The 11,432-nt window shown below is 43.3% G+C and overlaps 1 non-coding gene across 1 annotated transcript; it reads right to left on the minus strand.

The window, feature by feature from the left end:
- Positions 1-10,441: 10,441 nt before the first annotated feature.
- Positions 10,442-10,535, minus strand: TRNAI-UAU. Its single transcript has 2 exons — positions 10,498-10,535; positions 10,442-10,477 (listed from the first exon to the last, which is right to left on the minus strand). It is a non-coding gene; the product is annotated as a tRNA-Ile (tRNA).
- Positions 10,536-11,432: the final 897 nt, after the last annotated feature.

Raw genomic sequence — 11,432 nt, forward strand, 5'->3', positions numbered from 1 at the left:
CCGCTGCTTTCCCTCAATCCCTGGGCTCTGGTGCTGTGCCACAGTGGCTGCGTGAAAATGAATAAAGGAAACCTCATTTAAAGTGGAGCAGGGGGAGTGTGAAGGGAGCTCTCCTGCACCGTGACCCTCCTCATGTCCTGCATAACCAGTAAGAAGAAAGATGCCTCCCTGCCCCAGAGACAATGCACTAACCACACTTGCAGCCAAGGGGAAATTGCCACAACCTCAAACTCCTGTTCTTCTCCAGAGAACTTTTGTTCAAATCAACCCTTCCCAACTGCCTCCTAAAACCTAATAAACGCTGGCCTTCCCTTTGTCCCTTTGGACTTGTCTGTGGTCCTTCCATTGTTTGCTTGTCCTGCACTGTCATTCCTCTGCTATTCCCAAAGAAACCCATTTTGCTAATAAAATAACTGGCCATTTTATTTTTGAGGTTGACATCACTCGGTGTCAGAGAAGTGGGATCCAGAGAAGACCCCCCCCCCGCAACAACTCCGAGGCCGGTAGCAAACATGGGCCAGGACCCACTGGGTCCATCGAGCTCCTTGCTTTCTCCCAACCCTGGAGTTCGAGGGTAACTTTCCTCCTGGATTTGAGTTCTGCTCGTTTTGCATTTTTTGAGCTCTGCAGGGTTTATTTGGGATCTGTTCAAAAGCCTTGTCCTTTCTGTTTTTATGAAGACATCACTTTTCCTGATGAGTACTCTTTTGTTTCTGTTTTTGAAGCTTCCTGAAGTCACCTATCCTGTTCTGAAAGCACATTAATTCCCAGTGTTTCAGAAGAGCTATTGGAAAATAGGGCCCTTGTGATTAAAATATCTTAGGGAATCCAGAGGCAAGATAGGTTCCACCTACCTACCTGGACCCTGGGCCAGGCTCTTGTGCCTTTCTGGAAAAATGGGTAACTTTTGAATAATTTGGAATTATAGTCGCTATTATAATGAACATTCCAACTAGATAAGATCATTTAAGAAGTGTGCTTCTAAGCAAAGCCTTCAAAATTCCAAAACCAGTTTCATTGAAAGTTTCATTGCAAAAAAGCTGACAAAAAGTAAAAAGACGAAAGAAGTACCTGCTACAAAAGACTGACGTAACTCTCACGGCTTCCTTGCACCCGCCTTTACCGGATGCTCATTCTAGCCGTCCTCTGTCTGAACTGCCTTCACAAGACTATGAACAAAAGTCTGCCAAATTAATCACCTTACAGACACCCCCATACCGACTTTCAAAGGAGGGTTCCAATTTGGGCCCCTCCCAGGATTGACAAAACTGAGGGATTTTCTGGTAAACCGATCCATTATCCCCTTAAACAGTCAAGGGGAATCTCTGGTAGATATCAGAGCCTACAGAGGGGATCCTGGAAAGACAGACAAAAGCCAGAGAAGGGTAAAAATTCTTACCAGAAACAGGTTTTCTGAATCTCTGTCTGTAGTGCCCAGTTGAGAGAGGAAAAGAAAAGTTCACATTGTCCCTTCCTTTCCAAATCCAGACCCATTGGTTATTGATTCTTTCTCTCCCAGAAATAGCTATTGCTTCCTGGCTCTTATATGTCCTAAGAACCGAGCTTGGCTTTCTTCCTTTCTGCTGGAGACACGCGGGTGGTTGGTTCTTTGCTTTGGCTATCTTTGGGAGTGGTTCTGGATCTCGGGAAGGTAGTATCCTATGCACCCTCTATGGGGATCCCTCTGACCCCCAAAAGGGCTTATTCCCTACCGCCAGAAATATGTACTTTTGGTCTAGCTGAAAAATGATAAGACATTTAAAATAATTTTGTTTTAAGTAGATCTGTGGTCAAAAGTTGACCAGGTTGGAAGCTGATATTCAGAGCCTGGTAGGAATTTTTTGAAGTCTTCCCCCTACATTAAAATTAGACCGAGGTACCCAGAAAGAAAGAAGCAAATGGAGGATAATAAAGCTGGAGAGATGGATCTATGATGTCATTTAAGTTACAAGCCAATTCTTCAAGAAATTGGGAGCTATTCTCCTTACCTTACAATTTGTAAAATGAGAAATGCAGCTGTAAAGGCAGGCCACGTTCTACCCATTCGCTTCCACCATTCCCAAAGCTCCCCTCTTGATCTCAAAAGGCTTGTAACCTCTTCAAGAACTCTTTTCTACATCACCCCCAATTCCTAAGACTGAAGAAAAAAAGGTGGGGGGGAAGACCTTTTAGAAGCCCCCCCCCCATCTAGCCCACCATTTCCATGAGGTTACTTGCCAAGGACAAATACAAATCCTCAGTGTCTTCACAAATTCCAGTAGAAAAAGTTTCAGCCATCTGAGCGGTTAACCTCAGTTTATTCCATCTGCCACAAAACTGGGTCCAGCTGTTCTCTTATGAACTAGTGAGTTTTGAATTATTATGCCCATCTGGTGGCTTGAAACTTGAATACAAGAGGTCTGCCTTTGCATCTCTCTGTGTGTTCATGTATCCGTGTGGTAGATACGTGGTGTTTTCTACCTCCAGATAGCACTGCCAAGATCAATTTGTAGAGGAGGATTAAGGAAAATTAAGCACTTACATAAATTAAATGATCAGGAATATAATAGAAACGTAACCCAAATGTTTTTTAAGTCCACGTGATCTACAATTAATCTTTAATAAATAAAAGCTACCTGAAGTTTGTTGGTTTAATTAAAACAGGCATGTTTTTAGAGTTGTTGGCACTAAATATAATACTTCTATTCTATCTGGGTTTACTAAAAATCAAATAAGCTCATGTTATCTCCATTACAGAATTCATCATCAAGAAAGAGAACTTAAAAATGATGGTGAGCTGTTTAATGTCCGTGAAATGTTCACAAGTAATCTAAACATATTTATTAAAAGAAAGTGAATTGAAAGAAAGGTAAATTTATATACAAATAAATTTTCAGCAATATTTATGTCTACTAAAATAGTTTCCCCAAACCTTTTTAGGAACTTCGAACCTTAGAGTTTCACTATGTTCAACCTGATGATGTGTCACTGTTCAGGGTCTAGATCACTTCCCAATAAGATAATACTGAAGCATTACTTACTGAACATAGGGTTACCTACTTTTGGTTTCTTATTACAGAGAAACTAAAAGATATTTGCATATGCTGGTGCTACCTTGGAGAACTAAAAAAGCATATGGTTCTAGAAATTATGAAATGTATTCATAAATTTCTCAATCTGAAGAACGCTGGTGTAATAGACAGTTCACAAGTGCTTACCATTTCGTTTTCACTAGAAACTAAGATTTCTAAAAGTTAACAATTCTAATTAACATATGTAATTAAAGCTACTAGAAATAGTTCAACAGCTGTATATGCAAGGAAAGTAAGATGTCGGTTTTTGTTTTTTTGTGGTTTTTGTTTGTTTTGGTTTTTGGTTTTGGTAAGAATAAGTAGGACGAATGATGGTGCAAAAATGTACTTCAGAGAAATGAATGGAATTTTGTTCTAAAGTAAAGCTGGTTGTTTTTGAATGGGAAAGAGAACAAGAAACAAACTAAAATGGACAGAGAATGTTGTAGAAGTTTTGTGAAAAAGGAATCTTGGGAAAGGAATTTTATGTGTGATCAAGAGGGATAAGATTGAATGAATTCGTTGTGTTTGTTGGTTTTTTTTTTAAGAAAAAAACTTTAATAGCAACAGTGCACTTACGCACTACTAGATCCTGATTTTCTTTCATCTGTTAAGAAGACAAAGTTTACTGAACTATTGGTCTGCTCTTGGTAAGAGATCATAAAAGGTTGTTTTTTTTTAATCTTTTAAAGTTATCTGCTTAGAAAGCAAGGATTCTATGTTTTGCCAAAATATTTTCCTGTGTTTATCAGGTCTTTGATTACTTAAGAAAATAGAAACTTCTCAATATTAAAAAAGCTAATTTTTGCTAACAACTGTGTGACCTCCCATATTTGTCTTTAAAATCTTTTATTGTCACTTTGGTTAAATAGATAACAAAGTGTTGCTTCACAGTGACCTCTGATTCTATTTGACCAAGTGCTTTAAAACCTTTTTTGATATTTTTCTCAAACTTCCCAAAATCAAATTCTAAATAAAATCTTTTGACCTGGAAGAAACTTTGGGATTATTTCCAGAGGGTTCTGGGAATACTTCAAAGCATGTGTAAACTCATTAGGGCTATTTAATATGTTAAATTACGTGGGCCTTGTCAAATGAGAAGTAACACTAAGTTTTCTTTATGTTATATTTGTATAGGTATATAAGTGTTCTAGAAATTATGTGAAATTCTCTTACCTTCTGAAATTGCTGTCATCGAAGTTGAGGTTCACACTAAAAAGACTAAAGCTAAGTATCGGAGAAATGCCCCAGCTGGCTTTCATGCGAAGTCAGCAGCAACAGAGTCTATAAAAGTTGTGGCACATGTGGATGAAGTCCAGTCCGCTTCTGCAAAATATGGCCCCTCATTGCCCGACTTTCGCCCTCCCGATGTCCTTGTAATATGACAACATTATGCTCCTGAATCAGAGAAATTAATGTGAGTAAACAAGGGTTATAGCCACATGCCTAAGAATGAAATTGGACCATTTCCTTACACCATACACAAAAATAGACTCAAAAGGGATGAAAGACCTCAATGTGAGACAGGAATCCTTCAAAATCCTAGAGGAGAACACAGGCAGCAACCTCTTCGACTTTGGCCACAGCAACTTCTTGCTAGACACATCTCCAAAGACAAGGGAAACAAAGGCAAAAATGAACAATTGGGACTTCATCAAGATAAAAAGCTTTTGCACAGAAAAGGACAGTCAACAAAACCAAAAGACAGCTGACAGAATGGTAGAAGATATTTGCAAATGACATATCAGAAAAAGGGCTAGTATCTAAGATCTATAAAGAACTTACCAAACTCAACACCCACAGAACAAATTATCCAGTCAAGAAATGGGCAGAAGACATGAACAGACATTTCTCCAAAGAAGACATACAAATGGGCAACGGACACATGAAAAAATGCTCAACATCACTTGGCATCAGGGAAATACAAATAAAAACCACAATAAGATTCCACCTCACACCAGTTAGAGTGGCTTAAATTAACAAGGCAGAAAACAATAAATGTTGGCCAGATGTGGAGAAAGGGGAACCCTCTTACACTGTTAGTGGGAATGCAAGCTGGTACAGTCACTTTGGAGAACAGTATGGAGGTTCCTCAAAAAGTTGAAAATAGAGCTACCCTATGACCCAGCAATTGCACTACTGGGTATTTACCCCAAAGATAAAAATGTAGTGATCCGATGGGGCACCTACACCCCAAAGTTTATAGCAGCAATGTCCACAATAGCCAAACTATGGAAAGAGCCCAGATGTCCATCAACAGATGAATGGGTAAAGAAGACGTAGTATGCACACACACACACATATACGCACGCGCACACACAGAGAGAGAATACTACTCAGCCATGAAAAATGAAATCTTGCCGTTTGCGACAACATGGATGGAACTAGAGGGTATTATGCTAAGCGAAATAAGTCAATCAGAAAAAGACAATTATCATACCATTTCACTGATATGTGGAATTTAAGAAACAAAACAGAAGATCATATGGGAAGAGAGGAAAAAATAAAACAAGATGAAACCAGAGACGGAGACAAACCACAAGAGACTCTTAATCGTAGGAAACAAACTGAAGGTTGCTGGAGGGGGAAGGGGGTGGTGGAGGGATGGGGTAACTGGGTGAGAGACATTAAGGAGGGTATGTGATGTACTGAGCATTGGGGGTTACATAAGACTGATGAATCACTGATCTTTACCTCTGAAGCGAATAATACATTATATGTTAATTAATTGAATTAAAAATTTTAAAATGGAGAAAAAATCTATATGTAAAAAAACCACATGTTGTGTGATTTCATTTACATGAAATATCCAGAAAATGCAAATCCATAGAGACAAAAAGTAGATTAGTGATCGCATGGGGTTAGAAGTGGGACTGACTGCAAATGGGCATAAGGAAGAGATGGAAATCTCTCTTTTGGAGACATGGAAATAATCTAAAACCGGTTTGTGGTGATGATTACACAACACTCTAAATTTACTAAAAATCCTTTAATTACAGATATAATGGGTAAATTTTATAGTATGTAAATTACACCTCAATAATACTGTTAACAGAATTAGGGGTGGTCAGAGAAGGCCTCTCTGGAAAGATGATATTTGAGCTGTGACTCAAATGATGAAGAAATCCTGGTTACCACCACTCTGTGAAAGGACAAGACTTTAAAACCCAACCAAGTTGGGGCGCCTGGCTGGCTCAGTCAGTAGAGCATGTGACTCTTGATCTCAGGGTTGTAAGTTTGAGCCCCATATTGGGTGTAGAGATTACTTAAAAATAAAAAATCTTACAACACAAGCAACAGCAAGAGTAAAGGCCCTGAGGCAGGAGTGAGGGTGGGGTATAAGAGAAACAGACAGAAGGCCTGTGTGCTGATAATGAACTGAGTGAGGAAGAGAATGGTGGCAGATAATCTCAGTAAAGGAAGTTAAAATGATAAGATTTAGTGAACAATTGAATATAAAGGAACAGAGATGTGGAAGTTCTTATGTTTTCATCGTCAATCATGGGACAGTGGTAATTTTTATCAAGGAGATGAATGCATGGAGAAGAGGTTTCAGGGGAAAAAATAATAAGGTTAAGAACATTAATTTTAAACTAACTGTGTGATGGCTAATTTGATATGTCAAGTTAGGTAGGCCATGGTACCCAGATATTTGATCAAACACTAGTCTAGATATTGTTGTGAAAGTGTGTTTTAGATTAGATTAACATTTAAATCAATGGACTTTGAGTAAAGCAGATATGGGTGGGCCTTGTCCAATAAGTTGAAGGCATTAAGTAAAAAAGACAGGTCTTTGGTCTGGGCCAGTGTCTACATGGTACTCATTCTCCATAAGCACCACAAGAATGCCCGCTACCTACAGAAACCCAAGGTGTGGAGCCCTGACTAGTACAATGTGGAATGTGCAAGAGGAGAAATCCAGAAGTGGACCAGAGTCAAGAATCTGGAGCACAGGAAGGTGGCCCTTCTGAAGATTGATACAGGATACCATCTTAGGCCATAATGATTATACAATATAGATTCATGCTTAACTTTTTTCAATGATAACATACACAGAAAATTTTACACAAAATTCCAGCAGCTTAGCAGATCTTTGGAAGTCATTATTGTAGACCCATGTTAGCTTAATATTAAGAAGTGGACCAAAGACTAAATCTTGGAGGGAAGTCATATTGAGAGAGGAAAGGGGAAAACAATGGGCTAGGAGAGTTGGAGAAGCCAAGGCAATAGAGAAACTCACCAACAAGAGATTAGTCAATTTGAACTTGTTGAGTTCAAATTAGAAACAATCTAGGGTTGGTGGGACTTCTGTGAGGAGGTCACCTGAGTGGCCTTAATGGACAGTTTAAGTAAAATGACGGGTGGATGACAGTTTGCAGTGGGTTGAGGACCGGAAGGAACAGAGAGGCATTCACTCAGATTTCTCTTTCTGGAAGTGAACTTTAAAGGGAAGAGAGAAGGGGCATTCTGTTGAGCGTGGCAGTGTGGATCTTAGGGTCAAACCAAGGGTTCGTGTTTTTTCTCCTCAAACACGGTGATGCTACTGTCATCTCTTTAGAGAAGACTTCCTGCTTCCCCATATTTTCTGTGTCCTTTTAAAGACGGCAGGCTGGTGTATGTATGCATATTTTTAGGTTAAGTCATCAGTAGGGAGTTGGAATGTGGAGGTGTGGATGAAGACACAGAGACTTTCCCTAGAAAGTTGAGGTAACAAATCATGGAATCTGGGAAGTGAAGCAGATGAATTATAGATGTTGAGACGGGTTGTGGGAGAGGGCGCTGTGGATCAGAAAAGCTCGTTTCTCTGTGGAATAGAAGGGAAGATCACTTGCTGAGAATGAAGGCATTTTCATGGAGTCGGGCACTGAAGGCAACTGAAGGAACTTGCAATAACTGTTCTGGATGGATGGGGGGCGTCAGGCCTAATACTGCCCGTAGGCTCTGAGGTTACAGACCATAAGTACATCTGCACAGCACATGGAATCAGCCTTTCTTCTCTTTTTCCTCTAGGTCAGGTAGGAGAATGTGATAAAAATAAAAATGGGAAAATACAGACATAGTGATGATGCTTTCCATATTCTTTTTCTAATGATTTTGTGACTGTGCCTCAAGAATTGAATTATCAACTCTTCTTAAGATGTCTGTAATACTTCAACAGAGACAGAAGGAGCGAGTGGCCTTTCTTGCCGAATGAACTACCTTCAAAGCTCAGGGGCACACGACAATAATTACTGATTTCATACAGGCTGGTTGGAGAAGTCATCTGACCTGGGCGGGTTCAGCTGGGAGACTCTGCTTCCATCTGGAGGCAACAGAAACAGCCAGAGAGCTGTTCTCTTTATGTCTCTTGTCCTCCTCCTCACACCACTGAGCGAGCTGGGGCATGTTCTCATGACAACGACAGAAGTACAAGAAAGCAAGTGGAAATACGCAAGGCCTGTAAAGGTCCAGGCTGGGCATAAGCACTGTTGCCCCTGCCCCATGTAGAGTGGCCAAACCCAAAATCAAGAGACCATGTTTTTCAGTTATCTATAAAATTATTTAAAAACAAAACCTCAAGTGTAGTGGATTAAACACTACATCCAAATGTAGTGATTTAAAACGATGGTTATTTATTTGCTTATGATTTTACAGCTTGGGCCGGGATTGACAGAGATGGCTTATCTCTGCTCCCTGGAGTGTCCACTAGGCTTGGAATGTCCGTGATGGCTTTTTCCTTCACGTGTGATGTCTCAGCTGGAATGGCTGGAACAGCTGGGGGCTGGTCAGGAATTTCTGTGTGGGCTTTCCCCGTAGTTAGCCAGAGCCTCCTCGGAACATCACAGCTCTAGCTTCTCCCTGATGCCTGGGCTCACAGCCCCAGAATGTTATGTTCACTGCATTTCATTGCTCCAAGGAGTTAGAAGTCCAGTCCAACTTCAAGGGGAAGAGACACAGAGTCCAATGATAGGTGAGGCAATTCCAAGGTCACACTGCAGAAGAGAATGAGAGCTATTTCAGAACTACAATCTTCTATGGATAAAGACACATACTCCACCCACAATCTGGGTATGGATACAGAGAGGGACCAATAATTTAATCACCTGCACAGCATAATAGAAATGTGTGTATTAAAATGATTTAAGAAAATTCTAGAGTCAGGCCATTATGCAGGTATCACAGTCTGGAGGATGGTGAGTTGGCATCATAAACAGAAACCCACAGTGCAGAAGAGGCCCCTAAAAAGACTTCTGTTTTATCTTTGATAAACATGAGAGGCTCTGCTAATTAACATAATGAAATATTAGAAATTGGTTTTCTAATTTCTAATAAAATTTCTAATAAACTTATCGTTGTTAATTAGGATACTGGAAATGTGGTCTCACTGGGTAAATTAGTTGTGCCCAAGAATTGTGAATTATATATTTAAGAGATTCTGTCCAAAGATAGAAGAATTAAATGAGCTCTGTCGTCTTGAACACAAGGGACGGTGCCCTAGGCTGGAGCCTTCGGTGGTCCTGCGTCCTGATGCTGGTTTTCCTGACTCTGTTAGAAGTTTGGCTGAATCCTGCCTCCGAAAAATTGCTGCATCTTCCTCAGGCTTCACGAAAAGTAGTTTTTTTGGTGTGTGTTTTGGGGGCTAGGGGGGACCCAGTTCATACATACTGTGAACAGACTGGTAGTTGACAGAGGTAGAAGGGTGCAAAATGGGTTAAGGGAGTCAAAATCACTCCCTGTTTCCTGCCTACGTCAGGCACAACAACATTGTCACCGCGACGTTGTTCTACAGATTTCTGGTTTCGGGGTCTCTTTATCGCTCCTCTTTTCCCAGGCCCAGACAGTTGGGTCAGCTGAGGATGCCCGGTGCTGTTTCTCCGTTGACCAAAACTGCTATATCGTCCCTGGTTGTTGGTTCATCGGGGTGGGTTTAAGGGGCGGGGGGAGGATACTAAAGGTGGTGCCTCCTTCAGAAACCAGTATTTCATTGTTGCCCCCAAGCTGGAACGTCAATCAGGCTGGGACCTCTTGCAATTTCTCACTTCTGAGTTCCCTCTCATGGAGTTCAATGCTGCACTGCAGGGAAGTTACTTAGCACTTTCTAAGTGTGTGCCAGGGGCTCCCCGAGCTACCATCCCCATTAGAGCAAAGTGGGAAGGCGGGGTGTCAGGAGATGTTCATGGGAGAACGCTTGCAGGACCGGAGGAGGAGGGGGGAAGCGAACTCACCGCAGCAAGACAGGATTCAGTGTGTAAATGCTCAACATTGTTCAGTTTCAAACGCGCCACGGAAAACGGTGAGGATAGAAGAAATTCAAACACATCAAAGATGGTAGACTATGGTCCGGAAGGACCCGGGAAAGCAAAGGGGAAAGGGTCTCCTCTCGAGGGATGCAGCCTCTGGTGGGAAAACGATGCTCCAGGTGAGGCTCGAACTCACAACCTCGGCATCACCCGCACACATACTGCTCTATAAGTACCGCGCGCTAACCGGTTGCGCCACTGGAGCACCTGCTCCTCACTTCCGGTCACTCGCTACACGGCCTACGCACAAACGTCCAGCGGCTGCGCTGGGGGCACGGCCCGGGCGCCTCGAGCGCACCCAGGCGGCTGGGCCCGGCCGCCACCCCGATGGGGTCCTGACGGCGCGGGGGGCGCTCCGCGCGCGGAGACGGCGGCGGCCACTTCCAAGACGACCGGGACAGACAGGTGAGGCGCCCCCAGGACACCGCTCCTCGCGCGGCCTCGGGGGGTGGGGGGCACGCACGGGAGCCGCTCCCCGCCTCGCTGTCGCCCTCTGCGCGCGCACCGGCTGGAGGCGGCCGGGGGTTCGCGGCTGTGTGCTGCCGCCGAGGACCGGCGCTCCGGCGGGCGGGCAGGGCGCGCGCAGCTCCTCGCCGCGGGCGTGTCCCCCTGCGACGCGACAGCGGGGACGACGAGGGAAAAGGACAGGCGCAGGCCCGGGCCTGGGTCTCTGGCGTTCGCGGTGGCTGCCCGCTACGTTAAACCCGGTTTTTGAAAAAGACCTCGTACGCAGCAGAGTTTGGAGATGGGGGGCGGGCTGTCCGCAGGGACGTGCGCGAGTGTGGACGCGGAGCGTGGGGTCTTTCGTGTGGGTGCGCGACGCGGAAGGGGGCCTGTGTCGAGTTCGCCGGCATTTCTATCCCACGCACTTTTTCTTTCTTCTCTTTAAAAAAAAAGTTCCCATTTTTCATGGCTAGGTGCCTGGGAGCTGTCAACACAAACAAAAACTGCGCTGTTCGATAGAAAAATGTGGAGCGTTGTGAAAGGTGCTGAGCGTGTGAAGTCCCCCGGGGGAAGAAGAGCCCCCGGGTCTTCCTGCAGCTCCTCTGCGGTGTTTGCTCTTAAGGCCGGTGCCTTCCCACTCCGAGAAGAGGTCACCCCC

Source organism: Ursus maritimus, unplaced genomic scaffold (genome assembly GCF_017311325.1).
Source record: "Ursus maritimus isolate PB19 unplaced genomic scaffold, ASM1731132v1 scaffold_30, whole genome shotgun sequence".
NCBI lineage: Eukaryota > Metazoa > Chordata > Mammalia > Carnivora > Ursidae > Ursus > Ursus maritimus.